Below are 26,072 nucleotides of genomic sequence, written 5' to 3' on the forward strand. Positions count from 1 at the left end.
GAGCGCCATTATTCTCCCTCGCCCGAGCGTCAATATCCTCCCGTGCGCGAGACTACTGAACGACGTACGACAAGGCCGCCATCGCCTCATTCCCCTCCCTGCAAGCGCATACCACCGCACATTGTGGGAGAAGGGAAACTTCCAGAGGGGTCCAGGATCCCAAAGCTACCACAGTCGAACCCACCAATGATAGTGACTCCTCCCAGGGATCCTTCAATCCCTTTCCCTTCAAAGGGTATGTCTGGCATCACGCGAGGAGAGACTTTCCCCCTATCCCACCATTGGAGGAAACCTCTCTTCGCGCCAAGGGGTCTACTCAGTCAGGTATTGGAAGGAACATGCCACCCTCGTCAATGTTGGAGTCTTACATCCTTCCCAGGAAGGAATCTAAAGACTCCAAAACATTGCCTAAGTCCTCTATTAGGATTAGGATGGAGCCAACTAGCCACTCAGGGAATGTCCGCGACTCTCCCCAAGAAGAGCCTTTGGGGATAGAAGGAGACTTCGCTGCAAGTCCTACAGCAGGTTGAGACCAGCAAAAGTCAGCACATGCGTTTTGGCAAGTTCTGACACTAATGAGGGCTCTCGACGGGTTTTCCGACCCAGAGATCCCTCCTCGAGACAGCAAAGACACTATCCTAGACCGTGTCTTTGGTACTCAAAGACAGAGCTCTCCTACATGCCAGTGCCACCTATCCAGTGTTCTCTTGCGTGCCGGTACTCTCCTGCGCGCCAGCGCTTTCTAGTGCACAAGAGCTTGCCAGCGCCCTCCAGCGCGCTAGCGCTCTTTGTTGCCCCAGCACTCTCCAGCTCGCCAACGACCTCCTTCGCGCCATTGTTCTCCTGCGCGTCCATGCTCTCCAGTGCATCAGCATATGCCAGCTTGCCAGCGCTCGCCAGGCCGACAGCACTCTACTGCGCCCCAACGCTCTTCCGCTCGGTAGAGTTCTTCACTGCGCGCCAGCGCTTACTAGCGCGCCAGCGCTTACTAGCGCTCTTTGGTGCGCTAGCCCTCTCTTGTACACTAGCGCTTTCCACTGCATCAGCATATGCCAGCGCTCGCCAGGGTGCCAGTACTCTATTGCGCGCCATCCCTCTCCCACTCGGCAGTGCTGTCCTGCCAGCGCTCTCCTTCCTACCAGTGCTCCCATGCACGCTAGCACTTTCCAGCTCTCCTCAGTACCAGCGTCTCCAGGTAGCTAGTACTCTCCTGTGGGCTAGCGCTGTCCAGGTTGTCAGCGGTCTCCAGTGCTTCAGTACTCCGCAGTGCATCAGGGTTTGTCACCTCGCCAGCACGGTACCACTCACCAGCACGTCAGCACTCAACAGCATGTCAGCGCTCTCCAGCCCTTCAGGGCTCTACAGCGCATCAGTGTTCTCCAGCGCATCAGCGTTTGCTAGCACGAACGCAGTCACAAGTACATCAGCACTTTCCAGCTCACCAGCGCTCTCGTGCGAACCAGCTCCGTCCAGTTTGCCAGCACTCTCCTGCGCGCCAGCGCTCTCAATCTCGCCAAAGCAATCCAGCTTGCCAGTACTCTCCTGCAAAGCTAGCGCTCTCCGGCCTGGCAGAGCTCTCCAACTCGCCAGTACTCTCCTTCGCGCCACCACTCTCCTGTGGGCCAGTGCTCTCCAGCTCTCAAGCGTGCTAATACTCTCCTGTGCATCATCGCTCCCCAGCGTGTCCACGCCCTCCAGCACCTCGGCGTTTGACAGCTCGCTGGCACTTCAGCGTCTTCTAACTCACTATCGCTCTCCAACTTGCCAGTGGTCTCTAGCTCCTCAGCACTCTCCAGCATGTCAGTGCTCCTCAGCGCTTCCACGCTCTCCAGCGCATCAGTGTTTACCAGCACGCCAGCGGTTCCCAGCACAACAGCGCTCCCCAGCTCGACAGCAATCACCAGGACGTCATCGCTCTCTATCTCGCCAGCGATTTCCTGCGGGACAGCTCTGTCCAGCGCACCAGCTATGTCCAGCGCGCCAGCACTTTTCTGCGTGCCAGCAGTCTCCAGCTCGTTAGCGCTCGCTCTCCTGCCCACTAGCTCTCTCCAGCTCGCCATCGCTCTGCAACATGCCAGTGGTCTCCAGCGCTCCAGTACTTTTCTGCACGTCAGCGTTCTCTAGCATGTCAGTGCTTTCCAGTGCATCAACGTTTACCAGCTCGCCAGAACATCATCGCTCTCCTTTGCGCCAGCGCTCTCCTGCATGCCTGCATTCTCCTGCGCGCCAGAGTTCTCCGTTTCGGCAGCACTCTTCTGCGCCCCATGACCCATCGGATCGGCAAAGTTCTCCAGCGTGTCAGCGGACTCCAGTGCGTCCACGCCTTCCAGCTCATCAGTGTTAGCCAGCTCTCCAGTGCTCGCAAGCACCACAGCACTCACCAGCACGTCAGGGCTCTCCAGCTCGCCTGTGTTCTCCTGCGCGGCAGAGCTCTCCTACATGCCAGTGCCATCTATCCAGCGCTCTCCAGTACACAAGAGCTTGCCAGCGCCCCCTAGCGCACTAGCGCTCTTTATTGCGCCAGCACACTCCAGCTCGCCAGCGACCTCCTTCACGGCAGTGTTCTCCTGTGTGCCAGCGCATCCATGCTCTCCTGCGCATCTGCATATGCCAGCTTTCCAGCGCTTGCCAGGACGACAGCCCTCTACTGCGCTGCAGCACTCTCCTGCTTGGTAGAGCTCTTCACTGCGCTAGCCCTTTCCTGCGCCAGCGATCTTCAGTGCGGTAGCCCTCTCTTGCACGCTAGCGCTCTCCACCGCATCAGCATATGCCAGCGCTCGCCAGGGTGCCAGTACTCGCTCTTCAATTCGCCAGCACTCTATTGTGCGCCATCCCTCTTCCACTCGGCAGTGCAGTCCTGCTTGCCAGCACTCTCCTTCCCACTAGTGCTCCCTTGCGCGCCAGCACTATCCAGCTCTCCTCAGCGCCAGCGTCTTCAGGTAGCCAGCACTCTCCTGCGCTCTAGCGCTGTCCAGCTTGTCAGCGCCTCGGCACTCCCCAGCGCTACCACACTCCGCAGCGCATCAGGGGTTGTCACCTCACCAGCGCAGTAGCACTCACCAGCACGACAGCAGTCACCAGCATGTCAGCGCTCTCCAGTCCGTTAGCGCTCTGCAGCGAGTCAGCACTCCCCAGCGTGCAATGATTTCCAGCGCATCAGCATTTGCCAGCACGCCAGTGGTCTCCCGCGAACCAGCGCTGTCCTGATTGCCAACACTTTCCTGCGCGCCAGTGCAATCCAGTTCGCCAGTACTCGCCAGCTGGCCAGTGCTCTCCAGCTCTCAAGCATGCTAATACTCTCCAGTGCACCAGCACTCTCAATTGTGTCTACGCTCTCCAGCACCTCAGCGTTTGCCAGCTCGCTGGCACGTCAGTGTTTTCTAACTCGCTATCGCTCTCCAACTTACCAGTGCTCTGTAGCTCCCCAGCAATCTCAAGCATGTCAGCGCTCCTCAGCGCTTCCACGCTCTCCAGCGCATCAGCGTTTGCCAGCACGCCAGCGGTTCCCAGCACGACAGCAATCACCAGAACGTCATCGCGCTCTAGTTCGCCAGCGATTTCCTGCGGGACAGCTCTGTCCAGCGCGCCAGCACTTTTCTGCGTGTCAGCTCTCTCCATTTCGGCAGCACTCTCCCGCCCATCAGCGTCTCCAGCTTTCCAGCACTCTCTTGCGCCCCAGGACTCATCGGATCGACAATGCTCTCCAACGCATTAGCGCTCTACAGCGTGTCAGCGGTCTCCAGTGCATCCACGCCCTCCAGCACATCAGTGTTAGCCAGCACCACAGTACTCACCAGCATGTCAGGGCTCTCCAGCTTAACTGTGTTCTCCTGTGTGCCAGCGCTCTCCTGCACACCAGTGCCATTTATCCGGCGCCCCAACGCTCTCCAGTACACAAGAGTTTGCCAGCGCCCTCCAGGGCACTAGCGCTCTTTATTGCGCCAGCACTCTCCAGCTTGCCAGCAAACTCCTTCACGCCAGAGTTCTCCTGCGCACTAGCGCTCTCCAGCGCGTCAGCATATGCCAGCTTGCCAGCGCTCGCCAGGATGACAGGACTCTATTGTGCCCCAGCGCTCTCCTGCTCGGCAGAGCTCTTCAGTGCACTAGCCCTCTCCTTTACGCTAGTGCTGTCCACCGCATCAGCATATGCCAGCGCTCGCCAGGGTGCCAGTACTCGCTTGCGCTCCGGCACTCTATTGTGTGTCATCCCTCTCCCACTCGGCAGTGCTGTCCTGCCTGCCGGCGCTCTCCTTCCCACCAGTGCTCTCTTGCACGCCAGGTAGCCAGCACTCTCCAGCGCATCAGCGTTTACCAGCAGGCCAGCGCACCCCAGCACGACAGCGCTCCCCAGCACGACAGCAATCACCAGAACGTCAGCGCGCTCTAGCTCGCCAGCGAATTCCTGCAGGCCAGCTCTGCCTAGCGCGCTAGCACTTTTCTGCATGCCAGCGGTCTCCTACCCACTAGCTCTCTCCAGCTCGCCAGCGCTCTGCAACGTGCCAGCGGTCTCCAGCGCTCCAGCACTTTCCTGCGTGTTGGTGCTTTCCAGCATATCAGCGTTTACCAGCTCGCCAGGACGTCATCGCTCTCCAGTTCGCCAGCGCTCAATAGCTCGCCAGGGGTCTTCTGCTCGCCAGCACTCTTCAGCGCTTCAGCGCTCTCCGTCACAGCAGGACTCTCTTGCTCTTCAGAGCTCTCCGTCTTGGCAGGTATCTCCTGTGCGCCAGTGCTCTCCAGCTCACCAGTACACTCTCGTGCGCACTAGTGCCCTCCGGTTTGATAGTGCTCTCTTGCACACGAGCTCTTTCCAAAGCGTCAGCAGTATCTAGGGCGTCAGTGCTTCCATGGTGGCCAGTGCATCAGCGTTTGCCAGCTCTCCAGCCCGCCAGTGCTCTTGCGCGCCAGCTCTCCCCGTCTCGCCAGCACTCTCATGAGCCCCAGAACCCAGTGGATCGGCAGTGCTCTCCAACCCGTTAGCGCTACCCAGTGCGTCCACGCCCTCCAGTACATCATTGTTATCCATCTCTCCAACGCATTAGTGCTCTCCAGCGTGTCAGCGGTCCGCAGCACGTACACGCACTCCAGCTTATCAGTGTTAGCCAGCTCTCCAGTGCTCACCAGCACCACAGCACTCACCAGCACGTCAGGGCCCTCCAGCTCGCCTGTATTCTGCGCGCCAGTGCCATATATCCAGCGCTCCCCAGCGCTGAAGCGCTCGCCACTGCATCAGCGTTTGCCAGCACATCAGCGTTATCCTGTTTGCTAGCGCTCTCCTGCGCGCCAGCACTTTCCAGCGAGTCCACGTTACCCAGCGCATGAGCTGTTGCCAGCTTGCCAGAACACAAGTGCTCGTCAGCACAACAGCACTCGCTAGCATGTTAGCGCAACCTAGCTCACCAGCGCTCTCCAGGTTTCTAGTGCTCTCGTACACGCCAGCACTATCCAGCACTCCAGCTCGGCAGTGCTCTCTTGCGCGTGAGGAATCTCCAGCTTGCCAGTAATCTCCAATGCATCAACGCTTCCCAGCGTGTCCACACTCAATAGCTTATATGTGTTTGTGAGCTCGACATCACCCACTGTCATGTCAGCGCTCTCCATTTCGCCAGCGCTCTCCAGCTCGCTAGTGCACTCCTGCACGCCAGTGCTCACCAGCACCCTCTTGTGCGCCGGCGCTCTCCGTCTCGGGAGCGCTTACCTGCGTGCCAGCCCTCTCCTGCGCTCCAGCACTCTTTATTGTGCCAGCACTCTCCAGCGCATCAGCATATGCCAGCGCTCGCCAGAACGACAGCACTGTATTGCGTGCCTGCGCTCCCCTGTGTGCCAGCATTTTCCAACTGGTCAGCAATCTCTTGCTTGTCACCGCTATCCAGCTCGCTAGCACTTTCTTGTGCCCCCAGCTCTCTACCGCTCGGCAGCGCTCTCCTTCGCGCTAGCGCTTTTCTGTGCGCCAGCACTCTTCAGCGCGGCTAGCAATCTCCTGTGCGCCAATGCTTGTCATTTTACCAGCGCTCTCCAGCGCATCAGCATATGCCAGCGCTCGCTAGGGCGACAGCACTCTCTTGTGCGGCAGCGCTCTCCAGCTCGCCAGCACTCTATTATACGCCATCGCTCTCCCGCTCAGTAGTGCAGTGCTCTCCTTCGCACCATTTCACCAGTGCTCCCCTGCACGCCAGAGCTATTTAGCTCTCTTGTGCGCCAGCGCTCTCTTGTGTGCCAGAACCCTTTGGATCGGCAGTGCTCTCCAACGCGTTAGCGCTCCCCAGTGCATTAACGCCCTCCAGCATATCAGTGTTAGCCAGCTCTCTAGTGCTCACCTGTACCACAGCACTTACCAGTATGTCGGCGCTCTCCAGCTTGCTTGCGCTCTCTTATGCGCCAGCGCTCTATAGTTCTCTCCGGCTCTGCAGCGCTCTCCTGTGCGTCGGTGCTCTCTAACTCGCCAATACTCTCCTGAGCTCCTGCTTTCTCCAGCTTGGCAGCACTCTCCTGCTCACTTGCTAGCTTCGATCTAGCACTCTTTTGCTCGCGAGTGCTCTCCAGTGCGCTAGGACACTCTTGCGCACCAGTGCTCTCCAGTGTGCCAGCGCATCAGCTCTCACCAGCGCGTCAGCGCTCTGTTGCTTGCTAGTTGTCTCCTGTGCGCCAACGATCTCCAGCTTGCCTGTGCTCTCCTGCTTCCCAGCACTCTCCAGCTCACCAGCGTGCTCGTACTCTCCTGCGTACCAGCCCCCTTCAGCGTGTCAGCACTCTCCAGTGTATAATCGCTCTCCATCGCCTCAGCATTTGCTAGCTCGCCAGCACGTCAGCGTTCTGTAGCTCAATAGCGCTCTACAGTTTGCTAGTGCTCTTCAGCATAGGCCACGCTCTCCAGCGCATCAACGTTTGTCAGCTAGCCAGCACTCATCAGAACGTCGGTGCTCGCCAGCGCTCTCTAGCGCACCAGCTCTCTCCAGCGTGTCAGCATTCTTTTGCATGCCAGCACTCTCCAGCTCGCCAGCGCTCTCCTGCGCGCCAGCTCCCTCCAGCTCCCTCGTGCTGTCTAACGTGCCATTGGTCTCCAGCGGGTCAGTGCTCTCCAGCGCATCAGCGTTTGCCAGCTGACCAGGAAGTCTGCTCTCTCCAGTTGGCCAGGGGTCTCCTGCGAGCCAGCACTCTCCTGCGCTTTAGCGCTCTTATTCTCGGCATGACTCTCCTGTGCTTCAGTGCTCTCCGTCTCTGTAGGGCTCTCCTCCGCGCCAGTGCTCTCCTTCTCGGTAGTGTTCTCTTGTGCACCAGCGCTCTCAAGGGCACCAGTTCTCTCCAGCGCGTCAGCACTCTAGAGCGTCCGCGCTCCCTAGCGCATCCATGTTGTCCATTGCATCAGTGTTTGCCAGCTCATCAGCGCTCTCCAGCCCACCTGTGCTCTCCAGCTTGCTAACACTCTAGCATGCCAGCGCTCTCCTGCATGGCAGAGCTATCCAGCTGGCCAGTACTCTCCTGTGCGTCAGCGCTTTCCACCTCACCGGCGCTCTCCTGCCTGCCAGCATTCTCCTGCTTGCCAGCACTCTCCTCCGCGCCAGCTCTCTCCGTCTCAGCAGCACTCTCCTGCGCTCCAGCACCCTCTGGATCGGCACTGGTCTCCAACGCGTTAGCGATCCCCAGCGCATTCACGCCCTCCAGCATATCAGTGTTAGCCAGCTCTCTAGTGCTCACCAGTACCACAGCACTTACCAGTATGTCGGCGCTCTCCAGCTTGCTTGCGCTCTCTTATGCACCAGCGCTCTATGGCTCTCTCCGGCTCTGCAGCGCTCTCCTGTGCGTCGGTGCTCTCTAACTCGCCAATACTCTCCTGAGCTCCTGCTTTCTCCAGCTTGGCAGCACTCTCCTGCACACTTGCTAGCTTCGATCTAGCACTCTTTTGCTCGCGAGTGCTCTCCAGTGCGCTAGGACACTCTTGCGCACCAGTGCTCTCCAGTGTGCCAGCGCATCAGCTCTCACCAGCACGTCAGCGCTCTGTTGCTTGCTAGTTGTCTCCTGTGTGCCAACGATCTCCAGCTTGCCTGTGCTCTCCTGCTTCCCAGCACTCTCCAGCTCACCAGCAGTGTCCAGCGCGAAAGCTCTCTCCAGCTTGCCAGCACTGTCCTGCGCGCCAGTGCTCTCCAGTGTGTCAGCGCTCCTCAGCACGTCCAATCTCCAGCGCATCAGCGTTTGCCAGCTCGCCAGCATGCCAGCGTTCGCCAATACGACAGCACTCATCAAAGCGTTAGCTCTCTCCAGCACGCCAACGCTCACCAGCACGAGAGCACTCACGAGCATGTCAGTGTCTATTAGCTCGCTGGCGCTCTCCAGCTTACCTGCGCTCTCCTGCTTGTCAGCACACTCCAGCTTGCCAGCACTGTCCTACACGCCAACGCTTTCCAGCTGGCCAGAACTGTCCTGCACGCCAGGACTCTCCAGTGTGTGAGTGCTTCTCCGCGGGTCCACCTTCTCCAGCGCATCAGCGTTTGCCAGCTCGCCAATACGACAGCACTCACCAGAATGTCAGTGCTCTCCAGCTCGCCAGCACTCTCCTACGCGCCTGCAGTCTCCAGCTCGCCAGCACTCTCCTACGCGCCAGCAGTCTCCAGCTCTCCAGTGTTCTTCAGCGCGCCAGCTCTCTCCAGCGCAGCAGCACTCTCCTGTGTGCCAGCGCTCTCTATCACGTCAGTGCTCCCCAGCGTGTCCACGCTCTCCAGCACATCAGTGTTGCAGGGGTTTGCAGACTGTGGCCAGATATAGAACGCAGACCGCCTAGTATTCGAATGCCGACCACACTCCAACGTTCACTACACAAAAAGATAAAACAGTAGAATAATCATAAATCTGGGTAAAAGGTAAACAATCAAGGAAGAACTGGTCACTGGGCACCACCCCTTGATTTTATATTGGGCAAAGGGACCCAGCTAGAACATTACTTCCTTCTTATCTTCCTTATTAATAGCTAAAGGTTTGTATCTTTAGGAAAAAATAAGAATTATCTCTGATTTTGTCATGTCATTATTACTTGAAATTAAGAAACACCTACCAAAATAAAAAAAAAAAACAACTTGGTTCTTCTTTATTGAAAATACATTACCAAGCAGAGGGACGGTAAACTCTAAAAAAGATGAGAAATTCTAAGGTTGTAGCTGGGTCCCCTTGCCTAGTATAAAATCAAGGGGTGGTGCCCAGTGCCCAGTTCATTTTTGACTTACCTTTTGCCCAAATCTCTGGGTATTCCACCTTATAGTTTTTGTTTAGTGAAAAGGTGTATTGTGGTGGGCATTTGGACACTAGGCAGTGTGCGTGTTATGTCTGTCCGTAGTGTGCAAACCACTACAGCTGCTGCACGGGGCGGATCTTTGGACAAAATCTGTGATTCATTCTGGGTATTGCATCCCTTTCACTCAATCTCTCCCTCTATTGACTCAGAATCCAGTTCCATTGAGCTCCAATATGAAGGGATTTGTAAAGGAGCTGGCCCTCCAGGCCAAAATCCAGACTATGTCGGAGAAGGGCGCTCTCCAGGAGGTCGTCGACGTGTCCATAGGATTCTTCAGTCGACTCTTTCTTGTGAAAAAGACGTCTGGAGGGTGGGGGCCTGTCATTGATCTCTCAGCTCTGAACACATTTGTTCTACAAACTCCGTTCAGCATAAAGACAGTCAGACAAGTGGTAAGACCTCAAGACTTCTCGTGCACACTGGATCTCAAGGATGCATGCTTTCAGATCCCAGTCCATCCACCTTCATGGAAATATCTAAGGATCTTACATGACAACAGGTAATACCAGTTCAAGGTACTGTGCTTTGGTCTTTCAATAGCACCTCATGTCTTTATGAGTTTTTGCCTTAGTGTCAACCTGGGCCCACAGGATCGGCATCTGCCTCCTAAGATACCTGGACGACTGGCTGATACTAGCAGACTTGATGACAACTGTTGAACATCGAGACAAACCCCTTGCCTTTTGCCAAGATCTGGAGATCGAGGTAAATCTTGAGAAGTCATCCCTGCTACCCTTTCAAAGATTGGTTTACCTGGAAATGATCATCGGCACCAGCCAGCAGAAAGTCTACGTATCAGACTACAGAATCCAGAGGCTGAGGAAAGTGGTAAGCACATTCCTTCAACGAGACGCTTTACCGGTGATTACGTCTTCTAGGTCCCCTGTCATACCTGGTCTATCTAGTTGTGAATAGCTGCCTCTGGATTTGATCTCTTCAGTGGCAGCTAAAATGCAGGTGGGTTTAAGATGAGGACTCCCTGGATACGCTGGTCCCCGTGGTACCCGAGCAGCTGAAGGGTAGCAGACGAGAATCTCCGCCAAGGGGTCGACCTTCTCGTTCCTCCCCCAGAGTTGATGCTTTTTTCAGATGCGTCAAAAGGAGGTGGTGTCCCACATACTACACCACATGGCCTCCAGGCTCTAGTTTAGAGTCCAAAAGGTACCAGCATATAAATCTTGTAGATATGAGGGCAACCTTTCTAGGCATACAGAAGTTCCATCATTTACTGGCGGGTCATTCTGTGGTGTTGATGACTGACAACATGACGGTCGTGGCTTAGGTGAACAAGCAAGGCAGTACCTTTAGGCAGCACCTTTGCCATCTAGCAGTGGAGATGCTAAGATGGGCAGAAGACAACTCATTGTTCCTATCAGCCTGCTTCATTCCAGGCTAGAGGAATGTGCTTGCAGACAATCTAAGCAGAGTGACCTGGATGATGGGCATCGAGTGGTCTTTGAATGACCTAGTAGCCAACAGTCCTAACTTTGTGAGGTTCTCCAACTGTGGATCTGTTCGCGATATCCCTGAACAATAGGCTCCCTCCCTCCTGCTCCCCAGTTCTGGTTCTTCAGGCTTTCTGGAAAAGTGCATTCCAGCAACGGTGAGACAACATCGACGTTTACACCTTTCCCTTGTTCTGTCTGATGAGAAGGGTTCTCAACAAGACCAGATCATCTAAGAACCTGTCAATGACCCTCATAGCTCCGCTATATCATCACGCCAAATGGTTCCTGGACCTTGTTCATATCCTGACGAAGGTTCGGAGAGAGTTCCCTCAACTTCACAATTTACCCAGACAACCACATGTGAACATCATTCACAAAGCCATAGTATCCCTGTGACTCCACGCCTGGAGATTATCCATCATCTCCTCCCTCAGAGAGGCTTTTTGCAACAGGTTGTGAAAAGGATGTCTGGATACCTTCGAAGGTTTTTCTCTTCAGTCTACCAGGCCAGGTGGACTTTCTTCTGTGGTTGGTATCATGGAAAGGGGTATCTCTCCCCTTGATGCCACTATTCCAGCAATAGTGGAGTTCCTTGTTTACCTTCAAGAAGAAAAACTCTTCTCGGTCTCGGCGGTGAAAGGCTACTTCTCAGTAAGGCTGAAAGTAGTTAATATTTCCTCTTCGTTGGAATTTTCCCTCCTCATACAGTTTCGAGCTTATCTGCCCTCAGTCGAAAGTTATACCACCTCCATGGTATGTGGTTCTTGTCCTTTGGTCCCTGAAGGGTGCCCCCTACAAACTATTACGCCTGGCATCAGATCCCCATCTGACTCTGAAGACAGTTTTCTTATGTGCATTGGCCTCGGCCGAGAGTGTTAGCGAATTTCAAAGTCTTTCATACGACGTCTCCCACGCAAGGGAATGGGGGGAGGTAATGCTTGGCTTCGTCCCTGAGGTTATCGGCTACACTTAAAATCTGGGAGTAGCGTAGCCTAGATTTAGGCTCTTCTGGATTGGGAGTCTTCATAACGTAACTGATGATCAAGATTAACTGTTACTTTGTTCAGTGAGGAGTTTGAGGTACTCTCTCAAGAGAACAGCAGCAGCTCGCCCCCAAGTGTCAGCACGGAGAAGGTCAAGAGGAAGATCACCAAAAACACCATCTCTGCTTGGATTCGCAGGGTGACTGACCTGGCCCTGAATCTCGATCCTCCTCCACAGATGAGACAACCCAGTGTTCATGACGTTAAGGGCATCAGCACGTCCCTAGCGTTCAAGAAGAACTACTGTACTCCGTGATGCAGGTCTTACAAGCGGGCTTGTGGAAGTGTCTTAAGACCTTCACCCCCACTACCTGTAAGATGTGCCCCACATGAACATGGAGACGTTCTCCATTGGCCCTGTGGTGGCTGCACAACAAGTGGTTTAGGCTAAATACCTTAGGCTTCTTGAGGAACAAGTAGCAGATGGTTAAGGGGAAAGGTTACCCAGGATTAGTCTGGGATGAATGTTAAGAATGACTGGCTCTTTGTCTCTTTCATTTTCCCTCTCTTGGGGAACAGCACCTACGGTCCTCTGCAAGTTGGCCTCATCTGTCTGCAGGTAAAACCATTTCCTTGTGTAACCAAACATAGAAATAATGCTTGTTGCATCCCCATACCCCCTGGCGAGGTGGGATTGGGTAACGTCTATGGTTGATTCAAAGAGTCCTATGTTTCTGAGAAATCTTACCTAGACTAGTCACACTGCTAGTTTCACACAATCACACAGATTGTTTAGGCAGCTAAGCAGGTTTTGCACAGATTTTAGTGAGGTATCAGGGTTTCTCCCTGTTACATGCGGAGCATGTACGGGGAAAAACCCTGGGTCAAACACCAGCCAGTTGGTTTGGACTTCCACCCTCCTAAAGGGTGATTCTTCCCTAATAAAGAGCAAAATGCTTTGTATTTAGTGTCAGAACAAATGACATTTGAAAGTAATTTGCATTTTTCAATATTAAACTTACCCGATGATCATATAGCTGTCAGCTCTGCTGCCCGACAGAAAAACCTACGGGCGGAATACGCCAGCGATCGCTATACAGGTGGGGGTGTACATCAACAGCGCCATCTGTCAAGTAGGTACTCAAGTACTCGATGTCAACACAGAACCAATTTTCTCTCTGTCGTGCCACTGGCAAGACCTACTAAATACGCTGTTACCAACTGGATTTGTTTTCACAACTATTTGGTGAAGTACACTATTCCAGTTTTGAGCTTTCGCTATGCAGGGGTTTTATCTTCATTTCAAAACTTGAACTCGTTTTGGATAGTTTTAATTATGGTGACAAAGAGAGTATGGACTCTCTTTCACTTTTAAATGGCCGACCCTTCCCTTAGACGGAAGTGTGTTTAGGTTTTTAGTAATTTTGCTTAACACGTTATAGATCTATATTTTATATCTCTCCGCCTTTATTAGGCCTCTTCGATTAACTTTCCTTTTATTATAAACATATAAAAATAAATTTTTATGTTTTGTTTATATGCGACCTTTCCTGATAGTAGGCGGTCCTGACTTGGAACCGAAGTTAATCAACGTTGAGCCCGTTATATCGTATTTAACCTTTAAAGAATTTAAAACTTTTTAAATTTAATGTTTTATGAAAGAATTTCTTTGATAGTCTCGTACTGTTTTCAAAGATGAACTAACGTTTAGTTTTTAGTCTACGCAGTTGTTGGCGTTCAGGACGTTGAACATGCGCTCTATCGTTACGATAGAGAGAGAGTGTATCACGGTTTCACTTTGCAGTAAGAGTAAACCGATTCTAGCGTTTCGTTCGTTCTTTCTTAGCTTAAATGGTTTAAATTAAAGGAACTTTTTATTTGGAAAACCTTTCAGTTTTTTTCCTTTAGCAAATATCATGTTTTGACGATATATAATTGGGCTCTTCTCTCAGGTGCGAAATCTAGAGAGAAAGAGAGAGATAGAGACGGAGGGAGAGAGAGGAGATAAAAACGTTTCGTTCAAGCGGGTAACGTTGTTCTCGTTTTACTCTCCTCCCTAGTCGCTGTAGGGGAAGAAGGTAAAACGTTTCTAGGGTTTTATTTCTTGTTCCCAGGCTATGTGCGGTGAGAGATTGTAAACGTAGTTTATTTGATCTAGTGTTTAGTCTCTTTCCCAACCACTGAATTCTTTATCTTTATATATGTTTTCTGTTGCATTATAAGACTGTTTTCGCAATTACTACCTTTTAATGAAGGGTAGGATTGCGTGTTTCAGGTAGAAATCAGTAAAAGTTTCGATTTCAGTGAAATAAGTGCAAAACAGAAAATTAAAGTGATAAAGTGATGTGCGCAAAGTGTTACAGTGTTGCGTCCGAGGGTTCGTCTGTTCGTGCCTGTCGTTCACCTAGTCCGGGACCTCTTGCAAGCTCCCAAGCCCAGGGGAGAAGTAATGTCGAACGACTTATGGGTTCCTCAGGCCTTGATCAACGAACAGACGTTTTTCCCTCCGTGGTTTCGGGCGTATCTACCCAAGATCGCCCCACCCACACAAAGACGAGAGAGCCCATTTTCTTCTCGTCTGCGGAAGAGGTTTCTCGTAAGAAACCTTGGACCAAGGTCTCGCAGCTTATTAAGTGCAAGTCGGTCCCTTCCGCGCAAGTCCAACGGCCCAGGTGTAGCCTCTGGGTTAGTTCGGACTCGCTGCAGTCATCCGACGACTGCACACCTCCCAAGAGAGGCAAGGTGGTACCGCAACAGGCAGTAACTCCGTCTGTTGCCGCACCCGCTGTTTTAGACCCTCAGTCACAACGGACAGTAGCTCCGTCTGTTGCCGCTTTTGTAGACCCTATGTGGTCTTTACTGCAGTCTATGCAGACTCAGTTAGCTGCGGTTTTGCAGGAGTTTCGTGCGGAGAAGGTTAACGCTGCACCCGTTAGCCTACAACCTGCCACGGTTGTGCGCCCAGCTCACGCTGAGGCTGCCTGCTCCCACACTCCGACTGCGGAGAAGGTTGACGATGCACCCGTTTGCCTACAACCTGCCACGGTTGTGCGCCCAGCAGACGCTGCGGCTGCCTGCTCCCACACTCTGGCTGTGAGAGCTCCTCCACCCATGCGCAGTCGACCCTGCCAGACGCATGCTGACTCCCACAGACGCTCGGAGCACTCCGTTGACGTGCGTGTGCTACCACAACAACAGGAGGGGGGAGTTAAGCTGCCGTGTTTTGACACGGTGCGTCAGCCTCCGCAACCCACTGTGGTTACCGCCACTCGCCCGCAGCAGACTAGTCAGTCAGGAGTTGAGGCTTCCCCTCACAGCTTTGGTTGTTGCCAGCTCACAGACTGTCAAGCAGTTACATAACGTTGCCTTCTGGTCTGCTACTTATGCACCAGTGCTGTATGTCCTCTTGTAACTGCTGCTCCTCGTTCGCCTCACGTCAGAACTTACACTAGGCCTAGCTACTTCGAAGCCGTTGTTGTTAAGCTAGTGCTCTCTCGCTCTCCTAGAGAGCGTTACGTCGGCTAGGCGACTGGTTTTTGCACCAGGAGGAGTTTTAGGGATACAGCCTTTTGATTTCCCTTCTTTTTATCTGGCTTATAGAGCGAGAGTCTGATAGGACACGAGAGAAGTTCTCAGCTTGGGAGTTCATGCCTCTGCCCAGGTAGACTTCTCAATTCTGGTAGACTCGGCCAGGCGCATAGCCAGGAGACGCTCCAGTTGTTTACAGGTCAACTTCTCAACTTTTGTCGAGCCTTTGAAGTTTTGCTGTACTATTATGTCACACATAACAAGGCTTCCAGGGATGGTAAATGGCTCCGCTTCAGTCGCTAACCTCGTCTGTTGCCACACCTGCTCCCGTGGACCCTAATGGGCTTTGCTGCAAGACATGCAGTCCAAGCTTGTGTCCTTGATAGAGGACTTAATACGGAGAAGAACCTTCTGGCCAACAACCTTCCTACCGGTTGGTTGTGCGCCCTGTTGACGCTGAGGTATCTTACTCGCGTCCGCCAGTTGAGGTGGTTCCTCCACCGATGCGACCCAGTGTGGGTTGCCAGTCGCACGTTGACGTTAAGCGACGCTCGGAGGTGGTTGTTGACGTTCAGTGTGTCACTAGGAAGACGTTCAACAACCAGCAGAGGTGACTGGTTGTGACGCAGTGCGTCAACCTCAGCAACCCGGTAGGGTGTTGACTGCACAACCCAGACAGTCTAGTCAGTTTCGGGTTGACGCTGTACTTCCTCGCGTCCCCATGGTTGACAGTTCACAGACTGTGCAGCAGTACCATGATATTGCGTCCGGCTCCGTCACGCATCCACCAGTGCGACCGGATTCAGCGAGTCAGACGTTGCCCACTCCGTTGCCGTTTCCTCATCAGTTTCGGATGAGGAACCCTCTGATGAGGACGTTGCTGAACAAGACGATCAACCCCCAGCCCTGCTATCCATCCAGAAGATGCTGAAGAAAGAACGCTGCCCTGTCAGGCTGTGGATGAGTCTGGTTAGGACACTGTCATCCGTGGTTCAATTTGTGTCACTAGGAAGACTACACCTCCGTCCTCTTCTATACCATCTAGCTTTTCACTGGAAATAGGACAAGACGCTAGAAGCGGTCTCGATCCCGGTTTCCGGAAAGATAAAGTCTGGTCTGACTTGGTGAAAGGACTTTTTCAACCTTAGAAAGGGTCTTCCCCTGACTGTTCAGACTCCCAACCACGTTCTCTTCTCGGACGCATGGGACGTAGGCTGGGGTGCGACATTAGACGGTAGGGAATGCTCGGGATTATGGAACTCGAGTCAAAGGACAATGCATTTCAACTGCAAGAAGCTACTGGCAGTACGTCTGACCTGGAAAAGCTTCAGGTCTCTCCTTCAAGGCAAAGTGGTGGAGGTGAACTCGGACAACACACGGCTTTGACGTACATCTCCAAGCAAGGAGGGACCTACTCTCTGACATGGTACGAGATCGCAAGGGACCTCCTCACCTGGTCAACAGGTCTAGACTTTTCACTAGTAACGAGGTTCATCCAAGGCAACTTGAATGTCATAGCAGATTGTCTCAGTCGGAAGGGACAAATAATTCCAACAGAATGGACCCTCCACAAGGATGTATGCTAGAGACTTTGGGCCACCTGGGGCCAGCCAACCATAGATCTCTTCGCAACCTCGATGACCAAGAGGCTCCCAATAGTTTGCTCACCTATCCCGGACCCAGCAGTAGTTCATATAGATGCCTTTCTACTAGATTGGTCACATCTAGATCTATATGCATTCCCTCCGTTCAAGATTGTCAACAAGGTACTGCAGAAGTTCGCCTCTCACGAAGGGACAAGGTTGACGCTAGTTGCTTCCCTCTGGCCCGCGAGAGAATGGCTCACCGAGGTACTTCGATGGCTAGTAGACGTTCCCAGAACACTTCCCCTAAGGGTGGACCTTCTACGTCAGCCACGCGTAAAGAAGGTACACCAAGGCCTCCACGCTCTTCGTCTGACTGCCTTCAGACTATCGAAAGACTCTCGAGAGCTAGAGGCTTTTCGAAGGAGGCAACCAGAGCGATTGCTAGAGCAAGGAGAACATCCACCCTTAGAATCTACCAATCGAAGTGGGAAATCTTCCGAAACTGGTGCAATTCAGTTTCCGTATCCTCGACCAGTACCTCTGTAACTCAAATAGCTGACTTTCTCTTATATCTGAGGAAAGAACGATCTCTTTCAGCTCCCACTATCAAGGGTTACAGAAGCATGTTGGCATCAGTCTTCCGTCACAGAGGCTTAGATCTTTCCAACAATAAAGATCTACAGGACCTCCTTAAGTCTTTTGAGACCACGAAGGAGCGTCGTTTGGTTACACCTGGTTGGAATTTAGACGTGGTACTAAGATTCCTTATGTCAGACAGGTTCGAACCGCTTCAATCAGCCTCCCTGAAAGATCTCACCTTTAAGACTCTTTTCCTGATATGCTTAACCACAGCTAAAAGAGTCAGTGAGATTCATGCCTTCAGCAAGAACATCGGATTCTCATCCGAAACGGCTACATGTTCTATAACTTGGTTTTCTAGCCAAACACGAGCTGCCTTCTCGGCCTTGACCAATATCGATATTCCAAACTTATCGTATGGTTGGAAATGAACTGGAAAGAGTATTATGTCCTGTAAGAGCTCTTAAGTTCTATTTAAAAACCTTTACGAGGCCCGTCTGAAGCTTTATGGTGTTCGGTTAAGAATCCATCTTTGCCTATGTCAGAGAATGCTTTATCCTATTTTATCAGACTGTTAATACGAGAAGCTCATTCCCATCTGAATGAGGAAGACCAAGCTTTGCTGAAGGTAAGGACACACGAAGTTAGAGGTGTCGCAACTTCCGTGGCCTTTAAACAAAATAGATCTCTGCAAAGTATATTCGACGCAACCTATTGGAAAAGCAAATCAGTGTTCGCGTCTTTTATCTTAAGAATGTCCAGTCTCTTTACGAGAACTGCTACACTCTGGGACCATTCGTAGCAACGAGTGCAGTAGTGGTCAGGGCTCGACCACTACAATTCCCTAATTCCATAACCTTTTTAATCTTTCTCTTGAAATGTTTTATTATTGTTTTTGGGTTGTCCGGAAGGCTAAGAAGCCTTTCGCATCCTACTTGATTTGGCGGGTGGTCAAAGTCATTTCTTGAGAAGCGCCTAGATTAGAGGTTTTGATGAGGACCTTTAGTATGGGTTGCAACCCTTCATACTTCAGCTCCTAGGAGTCGCTCAGCATCCTATGAGGATCGCGAGGCTCAGTAAGGAAGACGTACTTAAAAAGGCAGAGTAATTGTTCAAGTCGACTTCCTTACCAGGTACTTATTTATTTTATGTTTGTTATTTTGAATAACTGCTAAAATGAAATACGGAATACTTAGCTCATAATAATGTCAACATGTAATGCTGGTCTCTACCCACCCCCCTGGGTGTGAATCAGCTATATGATCATCGGGTAAGTTTAATATTGAAAAATGTTATTTTCATTAGTAAAATAAATTTTTGAATATACTTACCCGATGATCATAAATTAAAGGACCCACCCGTCCTTCCCAATAGAGACCCAGTGGACAGAGGAGAAAATTGGTTCTGTGTTGACATCGAGTACTTGAGTACCTACTTGACAGATGGCGCTGTTGATGTACACCCCCACCTGTATAGCGATCGCTGGCGTATTCCGCCCGTAGGTTTTTCTGTCGGGCAGCAGAGCTGACAGCTATATGATCATCTGGTAAGTATATTCAAAAATTTATTTTACTAATGAAAATAACATTTTTTCTAACGATACAAACCTTAAGCTATTTGGCCCACCATTACTTGTACCCTTGTAAGTTCTGCTTGCAATCAAAAGTGACGAGACAACACAGGTGTGTGTGAGCAGGGTAGCAGGCTACCCCTCCACCCCCGCTAACTAGTGGGGAGGTAGTTACACCTAGCTAAAAGTCTTATGACTAGTCTTCTAGCTTCCCCGAAATTATATCCCTAACAAAGAGCTCAAGGTTTGTATCGTTAGGAAAAATACAAATTACTGAGAAATTTGTCATATTTATTATGTCCCCTTTCTCCAAATGAGGTGGAGTCGGGCAATGTATAGATTATGAACGGGCTCACCCCCTACTGTGTACTTGTCTATTCACCTCCCATTGAAATCTTTTACTCTTTCCAGCACTGATTGGCGAGGCTGTCATCCTACGAGGAAAATGAGGTGTCAGGCTGCCTCTTGAGGAGCTCGTATGAAGCACATGAGTTCATCTTGGGACAGTAGCCAGCCAGTTGGTTTTAGTTCAACCTACCTTTAGGTGAATCTCCTACATGAAGAAAAGAAGGTTTGTATGCTGCACTGGAACAAATGACAATGGTTCCGTAACTGGAATACAAACCAACGCTATTTATAGGGGAGATATAGGGGTGTTACTTTCGGCGTAGCTGAAAGGAAAAGCCAATAGAATTTAGTGAGGGTTAACCAACCATACTGCTAGTTAGCAGAGGGATGGGGGTGTTAGTAGCTTTCTCTCTCAACTACACACCTGTGACTGTACTTTGCTTCGCTTTTGGCTCAAATGGAGAACGGTTGTTGCTGCTCTTCCTCCTCACCAATTTGGACAGCTATTACTAATCACTTTTTTGCTTTTTCTTTTCAGTTTGTGTGTGCCTTCCCTGCCAGCCATGCATACCTGCCCTGGGCTCGTCGATTGGCAAATCAGCAGCCTGTTCTTCTCCAGCTCATCAGCAGCCTTTGGCTGCACACCTGTCTCTTTCCTGTCGTTCCACGACGACTAGTCGCTCTCCAAAAGAGGAAAGCAAACGTCATATCGGCTCCAAGAACCAGCCCCCCGATAGGTGCCAACGTTCGTTAGATCTCCAGCGCTGATTTGAGCAACGTCGATTGTGGGAAGAGAGGCCTGCAAGACCTTCTCTTCCTCGAGCTCTGGAACTCCCACCTGAGAGACGAAAGTCTCCTCCCCATCGTTCACCGTTGCCTCGTTCTCCTCTCCGCAATTGCAGAACATCACGCTCGCCTGGGAGAGCGGAAAGAAGCAAGCTGCAGAAATTCAAGATTCTGAAGAGACCACCTTCACGGTCGATTCATGTTGGTCGGAAGGAGTCTGCAGCTCCGCATCCTCCCTCTAACTCCTCCTGAATGTCAGATAAGGCTCCCTTGTGGGGTCCCTCTTCGTCGTTTTATATAGGGTAACTTTCCGACAGTGCCACAATCGGTCCGCAGCCGTGAATTGCAAAATCATGTTTTATTCATAGTTTGTTGTTCTCTTTATATCAATACATTATGATTTTGAGTTTTTCAATATTAAACTTACCCAATAATCATGTAGCTGTCAACTCCGTTGCCCGACAGAATTCTACGGGAGGGATACGCCAGCTATCACTATACTAGAAGGGGGTGTACTCACCAGCGCCACCTGTGGCCAGGTACTGCAGTACTTCTTGTTGACACCACCCCAATTTTTCCTCTGTCGTGCTTTCGGCAAGACGTTCTGGGATACGCTTATAATTTTGGAGTATTGTTCACGGCTTTTGGTGAAGTATTTCTCTAAGATTTCGGCTTTCGCTATACTGGAAACTTCTCTATTAGCTTAGATAGCTTTTATTTGGTTTTGATTAATGGTTAACGATCTTTTTGCTTGATTTGGAATCCCCCTTGACTAGCTCTTTGATTCAAGATGTCTGACCTTTCACAAGCCCCACCCCATAGACGATGTAGGTCTTGTAATAGGCGTATTCCGAAGGCCTCGGTTGATCCTCACACCGCTTGTTCTGACTGTAGGGAAAGACCCTGTCAGTTGGAAGATCGATGTGAGGAATGCGCCGGACTTTCGGAACTTGAATTTGTTCGATTCCTTAAATATTCAACCAAGTTAGAGAGAGAGAGAGAGTTAGGAGGAGTTCTTCTCGCTCTTCGCTTTTTTCCTCACCTCATGATCCTCAACCTTTTCCTCCCCCTGTAGTGGCTACCCCCGAACCTACTATTTGTGCTCAACCTGATATGTCCGATGTTTTGCGTGCCATTCAGGCTTTAGGTGACAAAGTGGAATCGGTGGTTAGTGACCATAAGTCTCTTATGGCAGAAGTCAAAGAACTTAAGGTCAAAAGTGCAGTGGGAGGTGATAGTGCCAGTGCTGTGCCAAGTGCTAGTGTCAGTGCGGTGCCAAGTGCTAGTGTCAGTGTCAGTGTTGTGCGTGAGGGTACTTCTGTGCGTGTCAGTCGTCCTCCCAGTCCGGGACCTCTTGCAAGCTCCCAAGCCCAGGGGAGAAGCAATGTCGAAGGGCAAAAGGTTTCGGCAGGCCTTGATCGGCGCACAGAAGTATCCTCGGTGGTTGCGGGCGTGTCTTACAGAGACCGTCACTCCCACCCGCAGACGATTGAGCCCTTATTTTCCTCGTCTGCAGAAGAAATGTCGGGGAGAAAACGCTGGACTCAGGTCTCAAGACCTCTCAAACGCAAAGTCCAGACCTCAAGAGTTCTACAACCTGGTTGCAGTCATTGGATTAGCTCTGACTCTCCGCAGTCATCAGGTGACTGCACACCTCCTAAGAGAGGTAAGGTGATGCCGCAACAGACCTCATCTTCTGTTAAGGCTTTGCCTCAGCAGACCTTAGCGTCTGTTGACCCCAAGATGACTTTGCTGCAGTCCATGCAGTCACAGCTTGCGGTCTTAATGCGTGAGTTTCAGGCTGAGAAGGTTACACCTCCTCCTGCGAGCGCTCCGCCTCACCGCAGTCCAGTCTGCCAGGCGTACGAAGTTGAGGTTCCTCAGGCTACCTTACCGCGTTCTGAGTTGCCAGTTACCAGCGGTGTGCAGCAACCTCCGCCTTCCTTAAGGCAACCTCAGCAATGGGAGCAGGAGTCTTATGCCTTACTTCCTCCGCTTCCTCTTGCGGTTAAACCAGCGAGGCAACAACCTCTTGAGGTACGACAACCTCTTCCATCCATGAGCCAGCCACCTCAGCACTCGCTGCAGCGACCTCAACCCTCCTCAAGGCGAGAGCCTCAACTCCTTAGGCTAGCACCTCAGGAACCTCAACTCGCGAGATAGGAACTGCGTTCTGCGCAGCCGCTACCTCAACTCTCGCAGCTCACACCTCAGGAACCTCAACTCGTTCCTCAGGAACCTGCTACTGCGCATCCGCAACCCTTACAGCAAGCGCAACTCTTGAGACAAGAAACTCATGCTAGGAGTCAGCCACCTCAACCCATGCGCCTACCTTCCTCTACTCTTCTTGACCAGTCTTTGCAGCCTGAACCTCAGGTTTTAACTCAGCAACAGAGACTTGAGGATGAAACCACAAGTGTTTATGCACCCGCTTGTTCAGATTCTGCTGTTCAGCATACCGCTGTTACATTACCTCTCACTTCGCTACACTCTGGTGATGAGGTTTCTGAGGAGGAAGCTGCGCACCTGGATCCCTCTTCAGACGTGGAAGAACCCAAGTCTTCTCCTCTACCCATTGACTTTCGTAAGGTCCTGGCTCTTTTCAGAGAGGTATACCCGGACCATTTTGTTTCTGCTACCCCCCGCTCTCCTCCATCTGAGTTTTCGCTGGGCATGCAACCTGTTAAGTCAACTTATACTAAGCTCGTCTTTGCTAGGTCCTCTAAGAGAGCTTTAAGAATATTAGGGGAGTGGTTGCAGTCCAAACAGCAACTAGGGAAGACTTCCTTTATGTTCCCACCTACTAAGCTCACTTCTAAGGCGGGCGTATGGTATGCCACAGGAGAGGAACCAGGCTTGGGAGTCCCTGCCTCTGCCCAGGCTGACTTCTCAAGTTTGGTCGACTCTCCTCGTAGATCAGCAATGAGGCGCTCTAAGGTTTGCTGGACCTTTTCCGATTTAGACCACTTCTTAAAGGGTGTATTTCGTGCCTTTGAGATTTTCAATTTTCTAGACTGGTGCCTGGGGGCCTTGAGCAAGAAGACCTCCCCTGCGGACAAGGACTCAGCCATGCTTTTAATGTCCTGCATGGATAAAGCTATTCGGGATGGGTCTGGCGAGCTTGCATCAATGTTTGTTTCAGGAGTTCTTAAGAAAAGGGAGCAACTTTGCACCTTTCTTTCTTCCAGCATCACACCTTGTCAAAGGTCTCAACTCCTTTTTGCTCCGCTTTCTAAGTTCTTGTTCCCCGAAGAGCTTATCAAGGATTTGTCTGCGGCCATGATTCAGAAGGACACTCATGATCTTGTGGCCTCTTCAGCTCGTAAGGCTAAGGTTGCTCCCTCAGTTCCCAGGACTTACCGCACCCCAGTGGCTGATACTCCTGCTACAAGGTTTATTCCGCCCTTTCGTGGCAGAGCCCCCAGCCGAGGAAGCTCCCGTCCAGACTCTTCCAGGAGCAGGTCTAGGAAAGGTCCCAAGACTTCAAAAGGCAAACACTGACTCTCCTCCTCTCCAGACAGCAGTAGGAGCCAGACTCAAGACCTTCTGGCAAGCTTGGGAAAGAAGAGGTGCAGACGCCCAGTCTGTCAGGTGGCTCAGGGAGGGTTACAGGATACCATTCTGCCGCAAACCCCCTCTTACCACTTCTCCCATCAACCTCTCTCCCAACTACAAGGAAAAGGACAAGAGGCTAGCGTTACACCAGGAGGTGTCGCTCCTGTTACAGAAGAAGGCAGTGGTTATAGTCCGGGACCATCAATCCCCGGGCTTCTACAACCGTCTCTTTCTGGTGGCCAAGAAGACAGGAGGTTGGAGACCGGTGCTGGACGTCAGCGCGCTCAATGCTTATGTCACCAAGCAGACGTTCACTATGGAGACGACGAAGTCGGTCCTAGCAGCGGTCAGGCAGGAGGACTGGATGGTCTCGTTGGATCTGAAAGACGCTTACTTTCACGTTCCTATTCATCCAGACTCCCAACCTTTCCTGAGATTCGTTTTTGGAAAGGTTGTGTACCAATTCCAAGCCCTGTGTTTTGGCCTAAGCACAGCTCCTATGGTGTTTACGCATCTGATGAGGAATATTGCAAAATTCCTCCACTTATCGGACATCAGAGCCTCCCTTTATTTAGACGACTGGCTGTTGAGAGCCTCCACGAGTCGTCGCTGTCTGGAGAGTCTCAACTGGACTTTGGACTTGATCAAGGAACTGGGTCTGTTAGTCAACTTAGAAAAGTCCCAGCTCATTCCCTCCCAATCCATAGTTTACCTGGGAATGGAGATTCGGAGTCAGGATTTTCGGGCTTTTCCATCGGCCCCAAGGATAAGCCAAGCCCTAGATTGCATCCTGAGCATGCTGAAGAGGAACAGTTGCTCGGTGAGACAGTGGATGAGTCTCACAGGGACCCTGTCATCGTTAGCCCTGTTCGTCGAGTTAGGGAGACTCCACCTCCGCCCTCTCCAATTCCATCTAGCAGCTCATTGGGACAAGGATTTGACGCTCGAAGCAGTCTCTATCCCTGTCACCAAAGAGATGAAGACCACTCTCTTGTGGTGGAAGACCAACCTCCTTCTCAAGGAGGGCCTATCGTTAGCGATTCAGACCCCCAATCTTCATCTCTTCTCGGATGCATCAGACTCGGGCTGGGGCGCGACCTTGAACGGACAGGAATGCTCGGGAACGTGGAACAGGGAACAGGAAACGCTCCACATCAACTGCAAGGAGCTACTGGCAGTTCATATGGCCCTAATGAACTTCAAGTCCCTCCTGCTAGGCAAGGTGGTGGAGGTGAACTCCGACAACACCACAGCCTTGGCTTACATCTCCAAGCAGGGAGGGACCCATTCGAGGAACCTGTACAAGATAGCAAGGGACCTCCTCATTTGGTCAAGAAGTCTAAACCTCACTCTAGTAACGAGGTTCATTCAGGGCAACATGAACGTCTCAGCAGATCGCCTAAGCAGAAAAGATCAAGTCATCCCCACGGAATGGACCCTTCACAAGAGCGTGTGCAACAGACTTTGGACCTTGTGGGGTCAGCCTACGATAGATCTGTTTGCCACCTCCATGACCAAGAGGCTTCCTTTGTACTGTTCCCCAGTTCCAGACCCAGCAGCAGTTCATGTGGATGCTTTTCTGCTGAATTGGTCCCATCTCGACCTTTACGCATTCCCACCGTTCAAGATCATCAACAGAGTCATTCAGAAGTTCGTCTCGCACGAAGGGACACGGCTGACGCTGGTTGCTCCCCTTTGGCCTGCAAGAGAATGGTTCACAGAGGTACTACAATGGCTGGTCGACGTCCCCAGGACTCTCCCTCTAAGAGTGGACCTTCTACGTCAACCTCACGTAGACAAGGTGCACCCAAACCTCCACGCTCTTCGTCTGACTGCCTTCAGACTGTCGAAAGATTCGCTAGAGCTAGAGGCTTTTCGAAGGAGGCAGCCAGTGCGATTGCCAGAGCAAGGAGGGTATCCACTCGTAGAGTCTACCAATCCAAGTGGGAAGTCTTCCGAAGCTGGTGTAGAGCCAATGCAGTTTCCTCTACCAATACCTCTGTAACCCAAATAGCTGACTTCCTATTACATCTAAGGAATGAGAGATCCCTTTCGGCTCCTACGATTAAAGGGTACAGAAGTATGTTGGCTTCAGTTCTCCGCCACAGAGGTTTGGACCTTTCTTCCAACAAGGACCTTCAAGACATCCTTAAGTCTTTCGAGACTTCTAAAGAACGTCGTTTACCCACTCCAGGCTGGAATCTAGACGTAGTCTTAAGGTTCCTTATGTCTCCTAGGTTCGAACCTCTCCAGTCAGCTTCCTTCAAGGACCTTACCCTCAAGACTCTTTTCCTCGTCTGCCTTGCAACAGCTAAAAGAGTCAGTGAGGTTCATGCCTTCAGCAAGAACATTGGGTTCACATCCGAATCTGCAACATGTTCTTTACAGCTCGGATTTTTAGCTAAGAAT

At 51.6% G+C, this 26,072-nt stretch overlaps 1 long non-coding RNA gene across 1 annotated transcript in view; it reads left to right on the top strand.

The window, feature by feature from the left end:
• The window catches only part of LOC137619293 (uncharacterized), a 61,170-nt gene that overhangs the window by 9,613 nt on the left and 25,485 nt on the right, over nt 1-26,072 (top strand). Inside the window, exon 2 of the long non-coding RNA XR_011039895.1 lies at nt 19,386-19,545. This is a non-coding gene — a long non-coding RNA (uncharacterized lncRNA). The remainder of the gene's footprint in view (nt 1-19,385; nt 19,546-26,072) is intronic.

This window comes from Palaemon carinicauda, chromosome 25 (assembly GCF_036898095.1).
Source record: "Palaemon carinicauda isolate YSFRI2023 chromosome 25, ASM3689809v2, whole genome shotgun sequence".
Taxonomy (NCBI): Eukaryota; Metazoa; Arthropoda; class Malacostraca; order Decapoda; family Palaemonidae; genus Palaemon; species Palaemon carinicauda.